This window comes from Zonotrichia albicollis, chromosome 4, assembly GCF_047830755.1.
Source record: "Zonotrichia albicollis isolate bZonAlb1 chromosome 4, bZonAlb1.hap1, whole genome shotgun sequence".
Lineage (NCBI taxonomy): Eukaryota > Metazoa > Chordata > Aves > Passeriformes > Passerellidae > Zonotrichia > Zonotrichia albicollis.
The window spans coordinates 66,011,862-66,017,861 of NC_133822.1; positions in this window are offsets into that span (position 1 = coordinate 66,011,862).

The window sequence follows — 6,000 nt, forward strand, 5'->3', positions numbered from 1 at the left end:
TTTCTAACAATCAAGCTGTTGTATAAAGATGTGTAACAATTCCCTCTCTATAAAATGAATGATCTTTATTGCATTCTTTAAAAAAAAAAAGTGACCATTGTTTTCCAGGATAGGATTGTGGGTGGAGTGTACCTGATAAAAAGATACTTTTGTGGAGCCCTGACCCAATATCTCAAGTGTGAAAGGTGACACTGTTTCCTATGCACTTGTGTGTTCATTCTTTCCTCTCAGCTTGCTCTAAATGGCCTCATGCTTGTTGCAGTAGCCAGTAGCTACTTCAAATAGCCATTCCCACCCCTCTCAGGACACAGAACATGGATTTTAGGATGGACATTAAACTCTGGGTTCTGGATTAATTGATGAAACACAGACACCTAAAAATGAGGCATTTTCCCCCACCAATTTTAAAGGTTAAGTGTTAGACTGTTTAGTTTTAAACTCCACTTTAGCCAAGAAGTAATTGGAGGATATTGTTATCCCCAGGCAAACATTTCTCAACTCCATTAAGAATATTTTTAACAAGTTTTCGCACTAAGATGTTTTAATTTGTGTAATGTGACTTCTATAGCATTTGAATCAGAATGACAACAGTAAGTATTGTTTACCTTCCTCAATGTTGTGATATATTTGGCATTGCTAATGGCAACAGTTAAATAAAAAATGGGTTTCTAAGATCTCTGAAATTCATACTAGGCCATATTAAGTGGCTGTCATCTCCTGTCAAAGGTTCAGTCATAATGTTTCAGGGAAATCTAGATCATCAGCAACACAAGGAAGGCTTAGACTGGACATTAGGAAATATTTCTTTACTGAGAGGATAATAAAGCACTGGAACAGGTTTCCTGGACAGGTGGTTGATCCTCTAAGCTTGTCATTGTTCAGGAGTCATTTGGACAATGCTCTTATGCTTTAAATTTTCAGCCCTAGCAGTGGGACTAGATGATAATTGTAGGCCCTTTTAACGTGAAATATTCCATTCTATTCTGTTCTACTCTATTCTAGTCTACAAACCTAAAAGCAAAAAGTCTCTTCTTCCTACACACTGTATTCCCAACTGTGAAATACAGAATTAAAATACGAAGGAAGTTCCTGACGTTAAAGAATCTGACAGAAAGAGGATGTGATTTAGAAGCTTCTGAAATATGCTGTCATTATAGGTCCCTGAATTTATTTACTGTAGTTTACTGTACACCAAATTTTGGATAAGGCTATTACTGAGGATAGAATCTCCAATAAAGGTTTAATGGGTTTTGGATTTTAGGAAGTGCAGCAAAGTAATATCTTCTTACTCTCATATTGTGTTTTTCTTCAGTGGCTTATTTCAGTCTAACCAACAATATAAAAATTCACACATCCCAATATATTTGTGCCTTTGTTTATTGATATCTTCCTCTTTTCCAATCCTCTTGTTTTTATATTTTCATCTCTGCAAAAGTTTTTTGGAAACAGTTATTGGATACAGTGCTCTGAACTGTGAAATAAAATTTCATCTTCATTTGGTTTATGCTGCAGTATTTGTTTACTTTGAGTTCAAGAGCCCTTTTTTGCAATATTCTAAAATCTATAAATGCAATGTTTCATTTAATTCAAAACATATTAATGTCTTTTGTTTTAAAGATCAGTACAAAAATTTTTAATTAACAGAATATATTTCTTTGCAACTGAAGTAATCCACACTCTGTCTAAATAACATCTCCACTATTAAATAATGCACTCTCAAAAACTTTCCAAAGAGTGAAGGATAGGCTCCCCTGCTCTCTTTATTTTTAATAATATGAAGTATTCTCAACCTGTAAATAAGTAGTGCTTGAAATGGAAAGAAAGAGAACAGAACATTTACAAAGTATTATTCCTTTAGGAACAGTGAAAATGAAATGCAGAGAATTTGAAGGAGCTGCTCCAAACCCAGAATCACAATTATGGCTGGAAAGCACAGCGCTCTGCCTCCTCAGTCTGCAGTACACCAACTCCTCCTCTCAGGAGAGGGAAATCCTGGCTCTTGCCTTCTGCTTATGAAGCACTTCATAAGACATCAGAACCCTATGAAATGACTACCCAGGGAAGAAGTTTCTCCGCTAATAATTTCAGTTTCGTTTCAGCAAGAGTAGCTGTGAATAAGGTCAGTCATAGAGCCATAGAATTGTAGAATGTTCTGGGTTGGAAGGGACCTTAAAGATTACCTATTTCCAACCTCCATATTCGTATTTTTGTTAAGGAGATCTCCCCATCCAGCTGTTCAGCAGATGGACTCTGGCAGTTCCACCCACCTGCCCTCCCTCTGCAGCTCAGCCCCGCACCCCCATGGTCATACCAGCTCTTCTCAGACATCCCAAACCCAGGTTCCTACAGGAGAGTCTGTGGTACCCAGATCCTCAAATAATTTATCACGGAGCAATAACAAAATCACAGCTTGAGCTAAGTCCAAGGAGGGACTCCTGAACAAAGGAAAGGCTGGGTTTTTATACCCTGGCAGTCTAAGATGTGAAGGTCCGGAGTGCTCAGCTCCTGACACATCTCTGTGTCCCCAGCTGGGCCGGTGCTCCATGCCCGCACCCTTGGCCATGCTCAGGACCGCTCACTGCTCCTGCCTTGGGCTCCCCCACCACAGCTCGACCTCTGAATGCCTCTGTCTTTGGTCTCTTAGTATTACACTACCCAAAGGCATATTCCTTTTCAGTAGCTGTCTTACACTACTGAGCTGTTTTAATCCTTGTCCTAACCCTCATCCTAACCTGCTGTTAAAGTCCATTCCCCTTGCAGGAGGGAGAAGAGCTTTCAGTGAGATTCTCAACACAGCACATGTTCTCCTTTGCAGAGGGGTCTGGGGAATCTGGGACCCCACATCAACAACCCAATTAGCAGAGCTGCTCCACTGAGGCTACATCATTTCTAATGGATTCAATGACCTTTATGCTATTAGTTTATTAATAACAAGAAAATCCTGCTTTCTGACCTCTCAAATGAACTGTCCTTCTGGTAGCTTGTCATTGCTACTTAAAAATGAAGTCTTCTTTCAATGGACAGAATTGCTTGACAGCACTTACATAGAGTCCTTTGTCAAGAAGTGAACAATGACTATAATATTTCAAAATTGTTTCTCTGTTCAAAAGCAATGGATAAGAAGGGAAGAAAATGGAAGAGAGACTTTCCAAACAGCTGACCCATAGCTACAGTTTACCCGTGCAGGAGAAAGAAATGTCTCTGAGTGCCTCTATTTATAGTCTTCTTTTGAATCCACTAAAGGACAGCCATATTACATGCAGGTAAAAATCAAATAAAAAATACACAAATAATTGTAGTATAGACTGGGCACACTTTTAAATATCAGTTCAAAAATGCAAAGTATTCTTTTAGCATGTTTTCCAGTCCAGTGTCTCAAATATAACTGTATTACCACTCTGGCATTTCCTTCGCTGTAACCACGTAAGGGTATTACTAAATTTTGTGACTGGTGTGTAATAAGAATATGCATTCTTTCTAAGCGTAGATTAAAATTTAGCTGGAAAATAGCTGGAATTTAATAATCCAGTGATGGAAATCTTGCACAGCACAGGCAGGAAAAGTGACTGAAAAAGAAGAGAGGATATTTTGCCTGCAGAAAGGAATGACATGAGTAGCTGAGCTTCTACCATCAAGACAACTCTGAGCGCAGTGAAAAGATACAAGAAAGGTATAATCAAAGGAAAGAACTATAATTTTCCAGAACAAGATGAGGATTTTGAGACAGGACTATTTAACAAGACAAAGGAGCACTCCATCTCAGTGCCTGGTGTACATGTTCATGCACAGATATTATCTCCTTGGGAGATGGCTCCTCCTGCCAGATTGTTCCTGATGGGTGGGGAAGGGAAGGTGGGATCCTGTGACAGAGCAAACTTGCAGCCCCCCTGCCACCACATCGCAGCTTTGGCAATGCCCACACCCATTGCTTGTCTCCTCACCCATTCCCACAGCCCCTTCTCTAAGAAGCAGAAAGATCCTCCCATGAAGTCAGCACAAAGTCTCATTTTCCCTTTTTTTGGGCAGATCATCTAATCCTTGCCTATGCTGCTAAGCTATATCCAGCCCTGACAGGCTCCTGGCCTTGGAAATGCTGTGCCTGATCCCTCTTCCTACTGGCCACCTACTTACTGTCTCTTTCCCTCTGGCATCTTCCATGCTGCCTGTAAAGATAGATTCCTCTCACTTACTGCAGGGTGAAAATAAATGGGGATGATGATTTTAAGGAAGTCAGTGTGATTCTGTAGAAGTGTCTTGTAGACTCTCCTTCAGAGCCATCTTAGAGTACCACTAAATTTATTAGGTGTCATCCTGTGATAAGATGTTTGTCAGGTTGGTTCTGATGCTTTTCTCTTAACAGGATGAACTTGGGGATTGTCTTGTGGTTTCAGTAGACAGTAAAGGAGTAGAAATGCATTCACAATGACAGATCTTTTAGGATAGGCTGGAACATAAACCGAAGAAAATTTTCAACACTGACTACCAGGACATTGATATCATTACAAGGGAGTTAATGTTTATGGACAATATTACCAAATCAGAGCTCTTTGCCATTATAGATGGCTCCTAATGTAAATAAGGAGCTGTTGATAATAGCTAGCTACTATTAATGCTATTGCAAAAGGTGGGCTAAAGATGAAAATGTGCAACAACAGATGTGTTCTGGGAATGATTTTAGAGAGGAAAAAAATCATTAATTTGTAATACTCAGTTTATTTTCAGCTACGAAATTGCAGTAAATTTTCAGACAGCAAGTTACTTATAGGACTCTGAAAATGCACATTGGAAAAAGATGATGTATAGAGTGGTCCTGTACGATTTGTCTGTGAAAGGGTAGGAGTGCAGACTGGAGGGGGTAGAAGCTTGAATAAAGTCAGTCAAATCACAAATGAGATTCCCCAGTAATTTCTCATTCTACAAACATACATTTCTCATCCTACTTAAAAAGTAGATCATACCTGTGACTGTAAGTTAATGTTTTCTGGTTTACTGTTTGAGTAAAGAAAAAATACCAAAGTGGTTTGTGGTATGACTCTTGGAATTAAATGAATTTTGAATTATCTTCCCTGTTTGTTTGTCTGTATCCAATGATTTCCATGTTCTAATTGTGAGCTCTGTTTTTTTGACAATTTTACATCTTTCTTCTCTCAATGCTTTGTTACTGCCATTCCTTTTTTATCTGAGTTGGAAGGATTGTTATATAAGATTCCAGTTTCTAAAGCTCTTTATGTGTCAGCACAGCTAGTACTTCTGTTTTTTTTCCTCATGATTGACAGAAAGAAAAAAGATTCTTGATTAACTGTATTCCAATTCCTTATGAACATTTTTTTTGCTTTTCTCCCTGTAGTAGCACCAAAACATTTTTCTGTCAAATTACATGCCAAAGAATATCTAATTAAGTTTAGATGCTAGAGATAAAATTCAGCACTAATGTGACTGCATAATGCTGTCATTCTTCACTCTTTACTGTGGTATAAGGATTAGATTGTTCCCTATAAATGTAGCTAAATCTCAAAAGATCTGTTGGAACAACTTGGCTAGAGACAATCCATTCCAATATTTATTTAATGTTCACTGTGCTAAAGTGAGTTTTACAAACACAATCTTCAGAAGGCCCAGATGAGTCAGACTGGTAAAAGGTGTATGGAATTGATCTGTCATAAAAATGAAACATCCAGTAGTGTGTGCACAGTGCACTGCAAATAGCTGGCTCCCCCAAAAAAACCCTTTAAGTCTTCAGTTCACAGACTGCTCTTTGTGCACCCATTCCTGTCTTTTCAGATCTCACTACTTTTCCTTATTATGTCAATGACAGTGATTGAAATGGGAAAGCAGAATGATAAGTGCAATGTGGAAAGCTTGAGTGATAATAATTTTGAAGGGAAACAGTATCAATATGCTGGATTCTGCCATATCTTCTCATAGAGAATTAAAAGGTGTCCTAATGTTTTAAGATGAGAGGCAGAGACAAGTTTCTGGTAGACCCAGCTCTTTGCTCTT